This window comes from Protopterus annectens, chromosome 6.part0 (assembly GCF_019279795.1).
Source record: "Protopterus annectens isolate FY-2018-M chromosome 6.part0, PAN1.0, whole genome shotgun sequence".
Classification (NCBI taxonomy): domain Eukaryota; kingdom Metazoa; phylum Chordata; order Ceratodontiformes; family Protopteridae; genus Protopterus; species Protopterus annectens.
Window position 1 is genome coordinate 753013190 of NC_056737.1, and position 20822 is coordinate 753034011.

Sequence of the window (20822 nt, forward strand, 5' to 3'; positions counted from 1 at the left end):
AACAAAACCATATCAAAGAAATCTTTTCTCTAAGGAAAAGAAGAATGTTTCTAGTATACCAGAAATACTAGATGAATTTAGAAATCACTTTCACAAAATTAACCATAATAATATTAACATGGAACCTAAAGATAAAATAAAGGAGTTTATAACCACAAATATGAATAAAAGCTTAATAAACAACAGATTAAACTATTGGATAAGAGTATTTCATATACAGAAGTTATTACACAAATAAATAAGCTTAAATCAAACAAAGCACCGGGTAATGATGGTATTATACCAGAGATATATAAAATCCTTTCTAAAATACATATTCATTAATACATAAGGTTTTTATTTTGGCCCAAACTGAGTTAATAACCCCCCCCATCTTGGCAATATACATTTATTTCGCCAATTTTAAAACCTAATAAAGATCCAACTAGATGTTCTTCATATCGGCCCATCTCATTACTTAATGTTGATTATAAAATGTTTATGAATATCTTTGCTGATAGATTGAAGACAATCATTCCCGGCATTATAGATATAGATCAGACAGGCTTCATTGTAAATAGAAATACTTTTGATAATATAAGAAGAACTTTACCATTAATAGATTTTGCAAATAGGAAAAAGAAAGATTTAACACTTATTAGTCTTGATATAAGTTCAGCATTTGATTCAGTAAGTTGGGACTATCTGTTTACCTTAATGAAGTTCACAAACTTCTCGGATGCATTTGTAAATCTAATTGAACATTTATACAAAGGAACGTTGGCTTATATTAAGGTAGGAACATATGTTTCACAAAAATACCCATTCTTAAAGGTACAAAACAAGGATGTCCACTTTCTCCACTATTATTCACTTTAGTAATGGAGCCTTGGGCTAATTTGATCAGAAACAGTACTGACATAGAGGGTTTTGAAATAGATGAAAATACAACATCCAAAATTCAACTTTTGCAGATGATGTTCTAATTACATCAGCAGGATCTAATTCTTCTATACAGTCTCTATTTGATAACATGATGAATTTTAAAAGTATTTCTGGTTTAATATTCAATGAAGAAAAACTAAAATACTACCTATATATACACGAAAAATATTCTCATTAGTGATTTTACTAAATATGTACCCAATTCAGGTCAGATAACTTATTTAGGTATAATACTATCTAAAGATATTAAATCTATTATATACAATAATTATAATACCTGTTTTCTTAATATACAAAATCTTTTAATACCTGGAATAATATGTTTTTACTATGGAGGAGAGACTTACAATTATTAAAATGATAATATTCCCCAAGATTTTATACTTAATACAATCAATAATACTTCCACCTACAAAAATAATTATCAAGAAACTGAACACACTAATGTTAAATTTCTTATGGGCACCTAATAGACCTAGGATTGCATTAAAGAAACATACTAATAGCTGGTCTCAAGGGGTATTTCTTTTCCAGACTTTAATTTATATACTATCTCTTCTATTGTAAAAGTTATTACTTTATTAATAGATCAGTCATATGTCACAAAATGGAAAGATTATTGGGAGCTAATTAGTATACACTTCATGAAAATCTCAACACATAAAAATATGATTGTAAATAACTCCATGTTATGGTTACTAAAGGAATTTTGTACTTCACCTATTACACCTAAACATATGGTTTGTTACCCATTAAATATTATTATTAGTTATCGTAACTTTATATTCATGCACCCTAAGTATAGGGAATGGAATTTTATTGTATTTCCTATAATATATACTCAGGGTATGCTTTTGTCATCTACTTCTGAAGGAACTCATTTAGCTATAGATAATGATCTAAAGTACTGGTATCAGTTGATATCTGATAATAAAGTTAAAAATCTAGATTTCTTAAAACAAGAATTTGATCTAAGAGAAACTTGCTGGTTAGAGGTTCAGACCTTTAGACAACATCTCATTAATAAAATAGATTTAATGTCTATAACTGTTAAAGAATCTATTCCAACACTGATTGATTACTTGATATTAAATTTACAACATAAAGTTTCTGATAAAGGTAAACTTTCATACATACATAAAGTTATCAGACAAGAAACTTTTACAGTGTAGATTCATACTGGAATTATTTCACTTCTATTAATGGGGACCCACCAAATCAACAAGATAAACAATATATATTGGAATCTGCTTATAGAACTATGTCTTCCATTGTCTGGAGACTTTATACATGGAAATTTTTACATAGATCTTTTATACACCTTTGATGATGAATAAAATAAATAATAAAGATAATCTATGTAAGAGATGTAATGTAGAAATTAATGCTGACTGGGCTCATATGTTTTATGACTGTATAAAATTGAAAGAATACTGGAAGTCAATTAATGAATTTTTGCAGGCTCTTTTACAGATAATTTCATTATTTCTAAATCTCTTATATTATTCAACACACCTGCACCTCAAAGTGTTAAAAAGGTTAAGCTTCCCTTGTTATGGTCTATTCTAGCAGTGGCTAGGAAATAATAACTAGAAATTGGATTTCAGATACACCTCCTTCGCTCAATGAATTTAAAAATGTTATGAATATAGTGTGCCATATGGAAATAAACACAATTAGGACTAGAACAAATAGAAAAACATCTTATTTTATTGTATGGAATAATTTACAAAATTTGTTAAAAAAATTTTAATTTCAATAGCATGGTATTTTAGTTTAATTAATTGATCTGATTGTAGTGGATGTCTTTGTAAATACTTTAGTTGTTTTGTTGAATATTATAATAATACCTATTTTTAATTACTTGTATAAAATTGTTATGATATTTCTCTTATATGTTAAAACAATAAACCTGTTTTGAAAAAAAAAATAGTTCTGTGTCCAAGCTCAATGGGAGTGTTGTTTGTTGAAATGAAGGAGAAGTTATGTTTGTATAATATGCAAATTCTGGTGTGAAAAGCAATCACTTGGTTTTCTTAGCATTCGGCAGGAGGCAAGAACTGTTATGCCAGGATTTTATAGAAGAAAACTCTTTTGTGACTTTTCTTGAAGTTCTAGGCGGAATTTGGCTGTGGTTATCAGTGCAACAGTATCAGCATACTGAATGACAGTTACATCATTAGTAGCAGTGTAGAGGTCATTAATAAAAATTTTAAAAGAGTATGAGGCACAAGACTGTGTCTTGGGGCACTCTAGCTGAGATGGCCAATAATGGTGATTGTTATGTCTGCCATTTTACTGTATGTAGCTTGTTAGAAAGATAACTATGATATCAGGAAAGGGGAGGGGGTGTCAAAGTCTAGTGATGGTAGTCTATGGAGCAGAATTCGATAGGCTATAGTGTCAAATGCCTTAAATAAGTCAAGGAATGGACAGGAAGCAAACATTTCAGAGTCCCTGTGGAGGTGACGTGATGGATAAAATTAAGGAGAGCTGTGGTACTACTTGTAATATTGCCTGAAGCTGTGCTGAGCAGAGGAGAGGAAGTTGTTATCTTTGAGGTGTTTGAGAAGTTGGAACTGTATACACTTTTTAAGGATTTTTTTTACTCAAATCATTTTTATTTTTCTATTAATAGAATAATGAAATGATAAATTTTTATAGCATAAACTAATAATCAAAATAACTATATACAATATATACATTGGCCTGAAAAACAATACAAAGACATTAAAGGAGTACTAGCTAATAATATTTAACTAATTAAATAAATAACATAAATAATAACACCTACTACAGATTCGTTAGTGAGAGTTAGAATCCATTTGAAGAGTTTTATTGAGGGAAATAACTTTCTTCCAAGGATTGTTGACAAAAACCTTGGGGTAAATCCTGAATTCTTTGATCTTAGTTTCCTTAAGCACTGTTTCTTTCAGTAGAGATAAGAAGTCTTCCAAAAGTAGAGAAGCATTCAAATTCCATTTCCTGGTGATACATTTTCTAGCAATTGCAAGTATTGACCAAAGAATAACCATCATTAATGTTGAATAAAACTAAGGCTTTAGTTAGCAGAAATAAGTCAGAAAACAGAGCTTTTAAAAATGTCTATGTCACTCCAAAATTGTTTTAAGTTTGGGCAATAATAAAAAATATATGACCAGTCAGCTTTATAGATCAGTGAGCATCTTCAACAAGAATTATTATTAGATTTGCTAACTTTACCTGGCTTGTCTGATGTAAGGAAAGCCCTGTGTAAACATTTCCATGTAAATATACTCCAGTATTGGAACCAGGAAGTGAGTTTGACAGAAGACAAAATGTTGGATTTATTTTCTTGAGATAAACAAGGGAAATGATCCAAAGTAATGTAATTCCAAAATCTGTGGTGTGGTTTCATTTTATAGTCTATTTAAATTTTATATAATTTTGAAATAATGTTGTCAGTGTTAGACGTATTGTATAAAATACCATATAAATAAACTATTAATTTAGGTTGTTTCTTTGAAGGAGGAATTACAAATTATTTTGCAGAGGTCCTGAGAGTAAATGAATACACTTTATAAGAGTAACCAATCTTGGAATAGCAAGTCAAAGTCTTTCATAATATGTTGCATATCTAATACTTCTTTAATGCAATGTTGCTAACAATTGAAATTTTTGGCTTCCCATGAAATAAAGCTGTTTTTATGTATTTTGTCAGAGAAATTCTTTGTACTACTGAAAGCCATTAATAAATCAAACCAAATTTTCATTTCAACAGTAGTGTTAATAAATTTCCTAAAATTGTTAAAGATAAAGTTCATAGCGTTAAATTTTGAAGGTTTAGAAATATTGTATTGCAAAATGAAACAGAACAAACCATAAATTATCAGGATGATATTTGAAGGGGAGTTTGGCTAAAGAATTATTTTCATTTAGTCTTCTTTCATCTTTTTCCCGGTTAGGGGTTGCCACAGTGGATCACCTGTCCGCTCATGATTAACAGTGGAGTTTTACAGTGTCACGTTGCCAGCCTGGTGCCCAACCTTCCAGAGAAGGCACACACATGCACACACTCACACCTAGGACCAGTTTAGAGTGTCCAATCCACATACAGCATGTCTTTGGGATGTGGGAGGAAACTGGAGCACCTGGAGGAAACCCACACGACCACAGGGAGGACACGCAGACTCCACACAGAAGGCACCCCAGCCAAGGATCGAACCGGAAAACCTCTTGCTGTGAGGTGGCAACGTTAACCACTGCACCACCATGGCCACCTTTCAGTAAAATGGCTAAATGTAGAGTTTTCCAAGTAGAAGTATAACTTGGGTCTACCCAATATGAAAGGACTTTAAATAATGAAGCTTTAATATAAATTCCTTTATCTGGAACATTTAATCCCCCTTGTATTCATGGTCTGATATGATGTAGGAAAGCAATTCTATTTCTATTGGAAGACCAAAAGAAATTAAATAAAAGCTTATTTATGTCCTTAATAAAGTGATTATCAGGGGACATAAAGAAAGCTTGGGTTATATATAATATTTTAGGGAGAAAATCATTTTTAATAACTGTAGCCTATCCTCAAAGTGAGTGAATATTTTATTCCACTTATCTATAACAGTTTTAATTGTACTTATAATATTATTATAATTAGTTTCTATTGTCTTCTCTATGGTACTACATAAGACGATACCCAGATAATCTAGGGAGTTTGCTTGTTTTCCAATAATGTGATCTTTCTAATTTGTTTTTCTTTTTATTTACTAACATGTATTTAGATTTTAGTTTATTAAATTTAAGACCAGAAATTGATTGAACATTTTTATTGATGTTTCTAACTCTGATAGGGCTACTTTTGAATTAGATAATGTTAGCAAAATGTCATCTGTAAATATCATTATTTTAGAATTATATAAGTTTTATATATATATATATATATATATATATATATATATATATATATATATATATATATATATATATATATATATATATATATATATATATCATCAATCTTTGGATTATTTCTTATTGTTATAGCAAAAATGTCAATAGCAAGTGCAAACAAAATAAGGGACAAAGGACAACCTTGCTTGGTGCCCTTAGTTAAGGGGATAGAGGCCAAAGTGAAAGAACAAAGTTTACATAAGCTATATTATTTTTACATATATTTTAATAGGGAAAAATGAAGGAAGGAGGAAAATCAAAAAAGATTTAAGACTTTAAATAAAAAAAATGCCAGTTTAAAGAGTCAACGGCATTTTCAATATCTAAGCCTATTATCAGTACTTCTTTATTACCGCTACTGAAAAATTCAATAAAAGTTAATATTTCTCTAATGTTATCATGAGTATGTCTATTATATATAAATCCAGATTGATATTTGTTAATTATATGGGACAGTGGAATTTTTATTCTATCAACAAAGATAGACATAAAAATCTTATAGTCATTATTTAGAAGAGAAATAGGTCTATAACAACTATACTATTGAGGATCCTTATTATTTTTTGGAATGGGAATAATTAATGAATATCTCCAAGATGGAGGTATGTTAACTTATGACTGAATTTCATTTAAGGTTTTGTGGAAAAGGGAAGTGATGGAAGAAGGAAACGTTTATATATTTCTGTAATTATACCATCTATTTCTGGTGGTTTATTACATTTAAAATTTTTAATTTTATCTGTGACTTCTTTATATGAAATTTCAGATTGGAGGTCTGGGGATTTGCTTGATATCAGGTAGAGACAGGTTTAAATTTGAAAGGTTGTCTTCAGGATTAGCAGGATTATTGTGATCTGTATAATGATATTTGAAAGTATCTAGAATATCTCCAATGTCAGATACATTCTTTTTTGTCCCTTTGTGCAATAATTTAACAATATTATTAGACTTAGAATACATTTTAACCCTCATCCATAAGTTATGCACATGTTTAGATGATAAAGCATAGGAGTTCAATTTTAATTCTTCCAATACTATATCTGACTTATGCATTAAGATATCAATATATTTCTTGTTTAGCTCTTCTATTCTCTTTTTGCTATCAGGAGTATTTTTTGGAAACACTAGACTTAGCTAACAGAAACTAGGATTGAATGTTTAGTAATTCTGAATCCCATTCTTTAAGTTTTTTTTGAAACATGGGAGTATTTTACCATAAATCTAAACTTTTAAAGCATTCCAAATCATGACTATGTTAATCTGTGATGTGTAATTTGTTTTAAGAAAAAAACTGTAATTCCGATATGTCAAGGTTTGAATTCTGTAATTTTTGTTATATAAGATGGAATTCTGGTTATGAGGTTTAGTCTTTTATAATCAGTTTGAAACTTAAGAATAAGGTAATCATGATCAGATATAGATCAGGGTTATATGGTGAAATGTGAAACTTCTAAAAATAAATCATGAGAAACTAGTAGTCTGTCTATTCTAGTTTGGGTACCAAATCTATGATGTTGTAGTAAAACTTTAATGAATTGATGTCCTTTATATTAAACACATCGAGTAGGTTAAGAGACTCAGTCCATTTTTTTTAAGAATTTTGCAGTAGAAGTGATTCTTGGTGGTTGCTTATTAGTAGTATCTGAATTATCTAAAAGACATTTAAAGTTTCTACCTAATATTAAATTGCCCTTATTAAGTGTTTATGATGAATTATAGATGTTTTTAGTAATCTTTACCCCTGTACCAGGAAACCAATAGACATTGACCAGTGTCCATATCCTATTATTGAATTTTAGGATAACAAGAAAGAGGAGACCCTCTTGGTTTTCATATTTGTAAATAATATGTGGACTAATAATATTATTTTCAAAAGAATCATTACTTCCGCTAGTCAGTTTTATAAGAGGAATGAGCACGTGTTAGATAATTGCTAGGTTTTCAAATATCTCTTTCAGAAGTTTTAAAATTAGTTTCTTGGAGGAAGACTATTCGTGATTTAATAATTTTCACATATCTTATCAAGTTTGATCTTTTCCTTGGATTATTTAAACCATTAGTGTTTAACGATAGTAAAGTTAATTCCATAGATGTATATAAAGGGATTTATAAGGTTACTATTACTATTTAATACTGATTTCCTATAATGCTCACCTTCACATGGTGATAAATGACTACCTAAAAAATTAAAAGATACAAACAATATAGAGATTTTTGTACTTCGGAGATTAAAGATTTCTGTTTCAGGCCTTGAAAGAAGAAACTCAAAAGGTAATGTATAAAACATATTTTCAACAAGAATATAACAATTCAATATCAAACATGGAATTATCAAAATTCCTAGCCTGATAGATAAACAGAGATCTATCAGACTACCCTCCATAACTGACCAAATTATGCCAAAATGAGCTCTACAAATGCTTTTCAAGGATTTTTGATAATGGGGAAAAATGGCTATAGGACAGTAATTACAGAATTCAGTGGTGTCTCCTCCTTTGTGTAAGGGAATAATTAGTGACTTTTTCTAGATAATGGCTACATATTTTTCTTGAATAGATCTGTTTATGAGGATAGAGGCAGGGTATACTAAAGGGTCAGCAGTCATGCTGATGCATTCTGAGGGAAGATTAACAGCAGTGAGTGTAGTGGGTTTAGCCTATGAAGTAGTTTTTTGATAGTGGAGATGGGAACTGAGCTAATGTGGGAGACAGGGATTTTTGACTATAGTTGTATTGAGTTGGAGAAGGGGTATACATAGATGGCTGTTTATGATGGAGGTGGCTAAATATATGAAGTGTGAGTTGAGTTGGCTAGAAATAGTTTTGATATGGTAGGCAGTAGTAGTGGTTGTTTGGGTGGCCTGTATTTAAAAATTTTTAATGGAGGACCAGAATTATTTTGTATTCTTAGTGCATGTATCTTGGACTAAGGTATAGTGTTTTTTTTTTTATCAGATCTGTTTGATTATGTATAATCTTTAAACAAAAGGAATGGCGAGTGACGTCTAATAACCATTTAGTATGTTGTTTATGTTATTATGTTTACAGTGCTACTGAGAAACTAGTGTCATTCTATTTTATAGAGAACTCAGTAAAACTTTCTATGTGCTCACAATCATTGCTTCTAAGGTAGGTGCCTCACTTCGGAGTCATCTGTTCAAAATTCCTACATGCACATTATGATGTGTTCATGCCACTGAGAAAGGAAAATATCCAGTGAACTCAAAGACATTTAAAATGTGAAAATCAAACTGAATTAAACAGACGGGTGGAAAAATTCTGGCAGCATAGATTTTTGTGTAATCATACTGTTGTCAATAATGAATTATAGATTGCTACACATTATTAATTTTCTGTTTTTCTATTATAACAGAGAGAATGCAACAGCATGCAAGATAGAGTAATGCTTCTGGCCGACAGCTCAGAAGATGAGTTTTGATCCTGAATGGAGTCTTCCTATAATAATTTTGCATATTGACTGCTATACATTTTGTACATATGATGATATCAGTATATATATATATATATATATATATATATATATATATATATATATATATATATATATATATACATATACCTACTTCTATTTCCTAACAAACTAATTTATTCACACAAGCACACACACACACACACACACACACACACATACACACATAGACCCATATACACAATCACACAAACTTACATACACACTCAAGTACACAAATATGTATATACTTATAAAATTACACATGGGTCTGTCTCTCACATTATAAATATACATATGTTTATGTAATTGCTATAAATTGAGTATATAGCAATGCCATCACAACTGTAAGAGCTGCAACAATAGCATGTTGAAAGTCCCAACATCTGCTGTATAGTGCTGTAAGATTCATTTCCAGTATGTTTAGTTATTACTGGAAATATAAATATGCAGTAAAAGCAATCACAGAGTGCACTTTTTCTGTATATATATTTTATGGATGTCATTAAAGACCTGACTTTAAGACTGTTCTATTATTTATAATCCATGTTTGTTTTTCTGCAGTTTTTCTAGTTATAGCAGTGATAATTTTATTAGAAATGATTGAAACCAATGTTTAGAGCATAATGCAGCTTCTAAGGCTGGTATGCATGATTTTCTACAGAATGTCTTATTTATTATATAATTTATGATGTAAGAAAAAGTGCATTAACAAATGCATGTACAATACACTTGCTGCCTGAAAGATCAACCAAACAGTTATACTTTTCTGTAATGTCAGCTTTCACAGAAAATAAAGATAATGGTTGGAATTCTGATATTTTGAATCACTGATGCCATGCATGTTGATGATTCAGTATAGATCACATATATGTTTGTGTGTATGTATGTCAGTTTGTATAAAACTTACCAGTTAGTGGCAAAGCACTATGGTTTGAGCATGTTCTCTGTGGTTATATGGACTTTAAATGCAATATGAATTTAGGCTGACACAGCTCAAAAGATATATATCATTGCTCATCACTGGTAATGGAAAATGTCTAGCGGGCAAAGTAGAGCACAGATAAGACAAAGAGGCTGGCTGCCTTGGGCACAATATATTAGGTTGCATGATCAGCAGTTGCCAATGAAGTGCTAGTGCAGTACTAATATTCAGAAATGAATGCTGATACTGCATTTGTGGTCACAGTTAAAGAGCTTCACATGTGGTATTTTAATTGTAGCAAGTCATTTGTAGCAGGAAGAATTTTGCCACAACTTCAAAGCAGGTTTTTTTTTTTGTTCTCAACTTTAGACTTTTTTTCTTTGTTTCTCAGCTTCTCAACTTAAGAGGTGAGGGCAGTAGCAGATGGGATAACTGTCCAGGAACAAGATAACCTAGCTTCTTTCTGAAGCAGGGAACTCAGAGAGGGAAGGAACTGCCTACCAGCATCAGTTACTGAGCTCTCATTGTTTTGTTGTACCTGTTAAACCACTAAGAAATGATTACTTCAAGTTATATATCAAATTAAATCTGTAGACTTTGGATGATTGTTTCTTATGTAGACTGCAATTACAGGAAATGTGATCAGGAAGACAGAAGTAATCTGAAACACATTTTTGGAAATGCAATGAGTTGGCAGTTTAACCGAAAAGCTGGGGAATTTAAGCTGGGATATAGGATTGGAAATGCCTAGACATAGTAAGGCCTTAATAAGTTTAATAAAACAGCAGTTACAAGAAAATGAAAATCAAAATGTTTTAGGAATTTAAATGAAGTTGCGGATATTGTAAAGGATACAAAAGAGCAAGAAGAAGGATCTTTAGAAAAACGAAGGAACAAACTGCATAGAAATAAATGGAATTTGTAGGAACAATATGTGCAGAATGATGATCAGGAGGAGGAGGAGTGAGTTTAAGGAAAGGCGGGAACTGGTCAACTTATGTAATGTCATAGTGTATGAAAATTGTTAGAAGGAAAGGGTCTATATTAGATAATTGAACTTTCAAATGTTTGACTGTCATATGGTCGACACCATATGATCGAACTTTTAAAAGTTTGAAAATATAATAAAAAAAATAAACTACACAAATAACCTACCTAAACATTTTAAGTAGGGGGGAAAGCCCCCCTGCACCCCCCACATGGGGGGCTGTGCCTGCCATACCCCCCGCTCTTTAAATATGCCAACTCTGAGATCATACTACAGTGCAGAAAAGGGAAATCTTCCCATTCCGTCCTGTACAGAGATCTCCGTTAAAATGGTCAAACTTTCAAAAATTCGATCATATGGTGTCGACCATATGACAGTCGAACTTTTGAAAGTTCGATCATCCAATATAGACCTGAAGAAAAACATGTAAACTGCATGGCAATAAGAATCAAAACAGTTATTACAGCTTGTTTTCTTTTATTTTCTATTAATGTTTCTAAACCTATATTACAAGTTAAAATGCAATGATTTATTAAAGATGTTTGAAATATATAAATATATAAAATATTAAATGCTATACAAAAATACTAAATTACTATACTCATTACAAAAATGATTAATGCTTCAGTGCAAATGCAGAATTAAATTCATTAATTTTGAATGATTATTCAGTTATATTTCATAACTGCAGTATCTATCCAGGACAAGAGTTTTAAATATTGGGCCAGATTCAGAAAATGTTTCTGTATTGTGGTAAGTAAATCTACATGATGAATGGCAGTACACAGGATGTGGGCAATTCAGAAAAAGAAGCTGTGTGACATGTTAATGCCAAGCAACATGGTGTATGCTAATGCCCATTTAGTAACATGGTAAGCAACATTTTAAAAAGGGCATCTCCTTGTATGATAATGGTGTCAAACAAAATGATAAAGTGATTCAGAGATGTACAAATACTGCTAAGTGGAGTTGCATGTACTGTATATCTGAACCCAGCTGAAAGTCTGTGTTCAGAGTGGGTGAATTGCTAAGTAATGTTAGGGGTTGCCATAGCTATAGTAAATTTATATCTGCAAGAGGCTCTTACTGCTACTGCAATGCTGATGTTGCAGAACGTTGCCCCCAGATGTGCAGAGTTATCTGATCTCACTTAATATTTTACGGACTCCTTGGCACAGACATTGTAGACTGGTATAGTGTTAATAGGGGCACCATTCAAGAAATTGTGGACCTGTGTTGGTTTTGTCTGCTGGACTACCTATCCCAGTAGGTACTAAGGTATGTGTGGCTTTACAAATATTAGCTACAGTCAGCTTTTAGAGAACTTAGTGCTGACACAGTGGGAGTATCACAGGCATTTGTCTTGGGAATACTCCATCAGTTTCTCACTGTTATGCTTCACCATGCAGGGGGATCATATGTGGTTCACATGTACCTCAGAGGACAGAGATTGTACCATGTAGAATGTTTATGCTATAGCCCATTTCCCTGAGGTACTGGCGGTATAAGAACCACAAAGGATATCACTCCATCAACTGCCAAGTGGTCTGTAATGCACTGTGTAGCATCTGCAATGTGTGTGTGTGTGTGTGTGTGTGTGTGTGTGTGTGTGTGTGTGTATGCATGCATGCAAACTATTCCAGCAATTATCATGACTTCCATATGTGACACACCTGTCACCTGGCGATACTGTATGTATCCTAGAACCCTGGCTCCTGACACCCATAAGAAATCCACAGAAGCAAACAAGGCATGGATACAACCATGCACATTTGCAAACAAGAAACACATACTTTTGCTGTCTAAATTCATCCAGTGGTTCCCTGCAGTGTGAGCCTGCAACATGTGCAAAAATATTTTTTTTGTGTATAATGTTACACCACAGTATACTTAGGAAGCATTTAGAGCAAGTTTTGTACTTACAGGAGCAGCAGTTCCCACCACAAGTGGAAGAAACTGAGTCAGAGGAGGAGCCAGCAGCAGGGAATGATCAAGCAAGACACAGGCGGGCACACTATGCTGGGGCAGAAGCAAAGATGCAGTGACTTGCATATAGCTTTAAAACATAGTATACAAGAGTTAACCAGATACACTACAGTAAAAATTATGCATGCAAAACCAAAATCAGCTGTGCTTACTTATGCATAGGTTGGCCATGCTGTGCATCAGACATAGGCAACCCAAGCAACAATGTCATCATTTTCAGAGGTGGAGAAGGGAGCACAGGATGCAGGTGTTTCACAGGGAAGTGTGAGAGTGAATGCTGAGGAGCATGAAAGTAAAAAGTGATTTTCTGTGAAATGTCTGTAATGGGGGGCCTTTAATGTTGATAAGGGATGGTGCCAGTGATGGTGTGTGATGTGCTGGGGCTGTGGTGGTGTGAATATGGGGTCTGTAGAGACACGGTCTCAGCAGTAGTTACAGCTGCATGACTTGGTCTACTCATCAGGTCAGGGCATGCATGGCAAAAAAAGGCAAGCATCCAGTACCCACTCTTGCCAATGAGAACTGGCTGTATAAAGAGTTGCACTGGACATATCACATGTACCTCTCGATCTCTTAGCACTGTGAGAGGTAGTACATTCAGCAGTCCCCCCACCTGTTGCCCTATATTCCCATGCCAGAAGATGTGCTGTTTGTTGATAACCCCATATCATATCAGTGGCTCTGTGGTGTGCAGTTTCATAACTGTGGTCATACCCACCAGTTGCATTAATATTGGTTACAGTTTCTTTCCAGGTGTGGTTGGGGTAGGGCTGATCAGGTGCATGCAGGGAAAAGAGCCAACAGCCATGGAAATTAAAGCGTGGATTAGCACCTTATTTTCTGCATCTGAGAATTTGGCATTACATGTGGATGATATCCATACACTGCGGTGGTGGTGCTGCGGTAGCATTGTCACCCCATAGCAAGACATTGTCCCTTTCGATTCTCAGCTAGAGCGTCTTCTGTGTGGAGGCATACGTGAATGGGGCGTGCCTTCATTGAAGGTTGTGCATCAGGGCTGGTAACCCGGTACGTAAAAATCCACTACCAATCATTAGTGGACCGGAGTTCCGCTGTTGCGACCCCTAACCAGGAAAAGCCAAAAGACACAAACAATGTGGATGATATCCCTGCAGATGCATTACTGTATTTCTGCTTGGCTTGATTTTAGGCATTACTGTGTTGGTATAGAAACAGTGGAATTAACAGCCTTGTTCCTGCATATTCCTTAGAAATCCTAATGAATAGTATATTCCTTAGCCACTTAGCATGATGCTTTTGTGCCTGACAGTCATATATCTGTATCCACACTCTTTAAGTGATTTAAGTAATTTCAGGCATCTAGAGTTACTAAGCACATAACCCCCACAAAACACTCATAAAATTGCAACTGACCAAGGACACACAATTGTCCCTATCACTATCACAAATATTTTGGCTGCTTAGATATGTGCAGTGTATACAACAGTAAAATGTATTTAATAGTGCTCTGAGTATGTACTCATAGGTGTGTCTGTATCCTGCTTAACAATCCTACAGCCAAGTAATTGTTGTATGCTTGCAATCCCCTGCTCAATAAATCTTGTTCAAGCCACTTAAAAGTATTGCCAAACATAGATGTTATTGTCAAAAGGTTTAATAGCAGTTAAAAGCAACTGTACTACAAATGAATGGACTTGTAAGAAGTAACACTTACCTTATACAATCAGATATATTTTTCTGAAGTATTGCTTTCATTAGCAGGTCACTATTTGTAGGTATCAGACTACAAGATCCAGGTTTTCTTCCATAGCACAGTGAGGCTTGTGCCTGTCACCATGTTCATATTGTTCAGATTCACTTGGTTGGATGAGATCTTTATGTTAAGTAAGATTCAACTCATTATTGTTTCTGAATCTCTCAGTTTGGAAGGTGAGCACACCTACTAACCATCTTACAGAACTGTAGTCAATGATTCTCATAATACAGACCATGTAGAGGTAGGGATGTGGGATGACTGTAATTCCATAGTTAACCAGCCATACATAGAGGCACATCAGTGCTGATTTCTTAGCAGCATACAAAGGGATTGAGGACTGTCATATTTCACATATTAAAGTGCCGTTGTGAACCATAATAATGCAGTACCTATATTTTCTGAGGTTGTCATGCTTGGTGCAAATGAATTGCCATGATGAGGCATGTGACATATGATTTGGGTGCTGATTCTCTGACATTATTCCCTAAGATTCTTCAGCGTGAGACATTGTGGCTAGAGAAATGCGTCTGGAGCTTTTTTCCCTGGGTGTCCACTGAAAATTGGCTTGTTCCATGTCAGACTTTCCCAGTAAACAAACATTAAATAAATAAACAAATAAATAAATAAATAAATAGTGAGGGCTGTGTTCATTTTAGAGTGCAGATGTGTATGAAGGAGACAAAATATTAATATTTCTCCAGCTCTTGTGTTCCAATATAGCAGAGCATGAGTAGGAAATAAAACAGTAAGCTCCAAAGCCAGAGACAGAAAAGAAACCAAAGAAACCAGTAAAACCAATAACTAAGTGCAGTACTGAAGGGAAGAAACCTGTTCATGATCACCAGCGAAACATTTAGAATGGTCTAAGAAAATAGTAATGGAAATAAGAAAATAGCAGGAAAGAATGAGAAGAAAGCAGAAAAGCACATGACCAGTGAATCAGTTAACCAGCAAACATGGAACCTTATAATATCCCAGGATGCATTCTGCACCATCTCCAGCAAGAACTGGCTTCGCCATTGACCACCCTATTCAACCACAACATAACTACTGGCTTCATTCCAGCAGAGTGGAAAACCACTATTGTCAACCCCTTGCACAAAGGTGGTGCCACTACTGACTCTGGAAACTATCGCCCCATTAGCTTGACAAGTCTGATCTGTAAAGTCATGGAGCATATTATTATGGATCTCATAAATAAAGACATAGGCAATCTCCAAGCACTTGACCCCACCCAGTTCAGGTTTGTCAAGGGCAGATCTTGCCTGTTGAACCTGGTTGACTTTGAGACTGTCACCAAGGCCCTGGATGAGGGAAAGTCAGTACATACAGCTTACCTTGACTTGGCCAAGGCCTTTGACACAATCCACCCCTCAGGCATCATTGAAAAGCTAATACAACTTGGCATAAATCCCTATCAGTGGGTGGCCAACTGGCTCACCGACAGGACCCTCAAAGTCAAAATAGGCACCTCCTCTCTGATAGCAGACCTGTCACTAGTGGAGTTCCCCAGGGATCTGACCTGGGACCCCTACTTTTTGGCATCTATTTCTTGGAGGTACAGGCAAAGACAAAAGGCCTGTGGCTGACCAAGTTTGCCGACGACTGTAAGTTGGGTGCTGTCATTGACTCCCCAAATGATGTTAACATACTGCAAGAGGATCTCACAGCAACTAATGACTGGTGCCAAAGTCATGGCCTCAAGCTAAATGCAACAAATGTATCATCATACCATTCGGCAAAAACACGACCCCTACTGATTACCACATCAACGGCAATCCCCTACTCACACAACCTGTGGTGAGAGACCTGGGCACTCAGGTGGATAACAACCTCACATTCGACCATCATGTAGCAGCAGTGGTCAGAAAAGCCTTTTACTTGGTTAATCTCATAAGTAAAGGGATTGCATCCAGAAAAAAAGGAGGGTATTACCTCTGTATACTCCTCCCTCATTAGACCAATAATTGAGTATAACACCCCGTTTGGGATGTACCTCTCCAAACATCTGCACCAACTGGAAAGGCCAGTGAAATACCTCACAAAGACAATTCATGGCCTCCCAACACCTGTCCTATGCAGACAGGTTCAAATCACTATTACTCTACTCAGTATCACACAGATTGCTCAGAGGTTATCTGTGTCTCACCTACAAGGCAATCTTGGACCCTGCCCTACTAGAGATGCTCCATATCCATAAGTCTAACTCCTCATGCACTACCTGCTCAAAAGGCATGAACCTAATATGTGACATTAACAAAGTCTGCTGGAGAGACAGGTTTGTCTCCCAGAGGCTGCCCCATGTCTGGAATAGACTTCCCATACACGTCAAACAGAGCACCTTTCTCACCCTCTTCAAGTGCAACTTTAATGAGTGTATGGGAAACCACAAATTCATCTCAGGGGTTCCACCTGTGTCCCTCACTGACAGGGACGACAGGTGCTGACCGAGGTTTCTTTTTGAGGATAAACTCTTGGCTAAGCTTGTAAGGGCCCCAGGGCTATTAGCCTAGTAACCCCCTATGATCCTATGAAACAGTGTCTCTTCTGGAAAAGAGTGATTGGACCACTATGGAAATAAAAATGAATAACATTTGCACAGATGTAAGGCTCTGTACCTCACAAATGGAGAACAGGAATCATCATCCCACTGCACAAAGGTGGGCCATCTACAGGCCTATTAGTCTCACTGGTCTCATATGCAAAGCCATGGAAAGAATTGCCATAGAAATAATAATGACATAGGAAACCCACAGACATTGTACCCATCCAAGTTTGAAGGTCACCAAAGCAATGGTTGATGGAAGAATGGTTCACACTGCCTACCTGACCAAGCCATTTGACACAATACCCAACTTGGGTAATGTTGACAAATTCAATAGGTTAGGTATAAACCCTTATGTCACCTGATGGATAGCCAGCTGGTTTACAGACAGGACTCAGGAAGTTGGAATTGGGTAGTCCAGCTCTACAAAGAGGCCAGACACCACCTCAGGGATTGGTCCTGGCACCACTCCTTTTTGTCATCTGCTTCTTTGAAGTCAAAGCCAATGTCAAAGGCCTCTGGCTGAACAAATTTAGAGATTACAAATTAGGAGCAGTCATAGAATCCCACACTGATACTAATGTTGTCCAAATAGGACTGACACAGACAAATAGCTGGTGTCAGAGTCATGGACTAAAACTAAATGCCAAGAAATGCATAATAGTATCCTTCAGGAAGTTAGATACTTCTGTTAACTACCATATTGACAACATACCCCTGACAGTTGACCCAGTAGTTAGGGACACACATTGACAGTAATCTACCGTTTGACAATCAGGTGTCTACAGTAGTGAGGAAATTATTGTATGTCTTGTGACTTATAAGCAAAGGTATGACATCTAGATCCAAGGAGGTCATTGTTCCAGTGTATTTGCAGACATCAGACCTGTTCTTGAGTATATTGCCCCATTTGTATGTAAATAACCAGGCACATCCAACAACTGGAAAGTTCACAGAGGTTCCTTACTAAAAGAATACAACGCATAAATAACATGCCCTGTGCAGACAGCCTCAAAGCCTTGATCCTGTATGATGTCCCCCTACAAACTGTTGAGGAGAGATTTTTGCCTGCTGTATAAGGCATCTTTGGACCCCACTCTAATGGACTTGCTGCATATTCACAAAACAAACAGCACCAGAATTATCTGTTCTAAAGACTTAAACCTTGACTGTGATATAAATTGGACCTGATGGAGAGACTATCCCTTCTCCAGAACAGGTCCCCTGTCTATGTGAAGCAGAGTTCTTCCTTAACCCAGTTCAGGTGTAACTTGGACAACTGGACAGGGAACAGGAATTCACCCCTGGTTTAGTACCTATGTTGTTACTGGATACAGGTGACCTGTAAGTGGTTCATCTTAGGTTCATGCTTGTAAATGTTTCATCATCCAAGCTCCTACTTACACTGCAGAAGGTACCAGAACTTGTCAGAGATTTGTGATACATGGCTTGGTTTAAAAAGACCAAATTGGTTGTTAGCCTAGTGCACACATATGAACCTATTAAGTATTATTTAAGGTAAGTGGGAGTCTGAAAGAGTGCATAAAGACAAATGATAAAAGTATAGGAAATAGAACAGACACTGTCCTCTAGCACAGATGAGACTACAGTGCTTAAAAAAACTAAGCACATAGATAAAGGGAAAGCTAATAAAACAAAAAATGTCACAAGAAATCAAACTGAAGTTGGCTGAGCTGAAGACTGCTTTCACAAGGAAAACCTGTCATTTTCAGTGATCCAATAGAAAAAAAAATGAGGGGACTTATTGTGCAAGTTTTATCAGCAAGTGGTCAGGGCTGACCATGAAGGAACTAAAAAATGAGAGCACATTGGGTGTTCTTGTCATGTCCCTTAGCTACGAGAATGTTCAAGCCAATCCTAGTAATATTTCAGACTTTTGAGTAGAAGGGGGACGTGCTTTCTTAACTATGGCAAAAAGGACAGGCACTAAAAACTGACCATACAAGAATTTATGTCGATCATGATTTTTCTGGGATAGCCAGACAACAGAGGAATACGTTCTTACCTGCGAGTAAGTTCTGCGGGGAAAATAACTTAAATTCAAAATGATCTTTCTGGTGTTTTACCCAACTGATGCTAATACTTCTTTAGTTTTGGAAACTGCAGTGTCTGATCTTCAGACAAGAGAGCTTGACATGGACTCCCAGCAAGGGATGGGGAGAAGTGAGCAGAACACAAACTAATTAAAAGACCTTCCAAAAATCTAAAGTGATGTCTATGAAGCCCTTTCTGATGTTTCTAAAAATGGTTTTAGATTGACAAATGCATAAGGAAGCATACTCATAGAGTATAGAACAGTCTTGGAGGGCTACAACTCCAAAATGCAAGCAATAAGGAAATTAATTCCCAAATGGAAGCACAATCTGGGGAATATTAATAATGGAAATATGGTTTGGGGGTGAGAAAAATTATTGTATGGGACTTTCCGTGTTGGTTGCAGCTGTTTTTTTTTTTTTGACTGGGATTGCTTCCAAATATTTCACCATCTGTTATGTGTGATTGGTGGGAAGAACTATGTGGTTATAGAGAAATCTGGCTGCTTGAGATGCATGGTAACCTACAATATTTTAACCAGCATATGTTGAAAGGTTAAAATATATATTTTTTCTAGCTTGCAAGACACACACAGCTTGCAGCACTGATTTTCTCACGTACTGTTTAATGTATTAGTGGCCTGTACTTGACTTCTCAATGGTAGAATGGTAGGCAGGGTTAATTGGCATATTTCCTCATAAGTGATGGGCATTTAACACATATGTGTCTGGGTGATTTGTATCTGGATGCTTCACTGAGATCTGAAAAGGACATATAGTATGCAATTTATTCATTAGCAAGGTATGCATCTGGTAAATTAGGTGCCATGAGAACAACAGTTTCTTTAGTTATAAATTGTGATTAAAATGTGTGATTGCAAAGAATATGCAGGGGGACTACAGCCCCAATTAAATTAAAGAGTTAAGAGAACCATTATGGGGATGAAAGTAAAGCTGAAATTTGTGTAGTCAGGATCTAAAGAGTACATGATAAAGGATGCCATCAAAAGCTAACAGGATTTAGTCTGTTTTTGCTCACTGTGTAAGCACTGTTAAGGCAGAACTGTGAGTTGGGAAAGTGGTTATACATTCATCTAACCATGACTGGCTTCAAACATTGCAGTGTGAAGGGGAGTCACTCTTAGGAAGGATGGTCCTAATTTGAATACCCCATGGCAAGGGATGAAGAAATATATAGTGTGAGTCTTGTAAAAATAGAATGGAGATCTGTGAGTGCTAGTGGTGGAGTCATGTAGAATGGA

At 35.3% G+C, this 20822-nt stretch overlaps 1 long non-coding RNA gene across 1 annotated transcript in view; it reads left to right on the forward strand.

Annotated features, from left to right (window-relative positions):
• LOC122804514 overlaps positions 1-10142 on the forward strand; it is a 226454-nt gene extending 216312 nt beyond the window's left edge. Inside the window, exon 3 of the long non-coding RNA XR_006365225.1 lies at positions 9229-10142. This is a non-coding gene — a long non-coding RNA (uncharacterized LOC122804514). The remainder of the gene's footprint in view (positions 1-9228) is intronic.
• The last annotated feature ends 10680 nt before the right edge of the window (positions 10143-20822 follow it).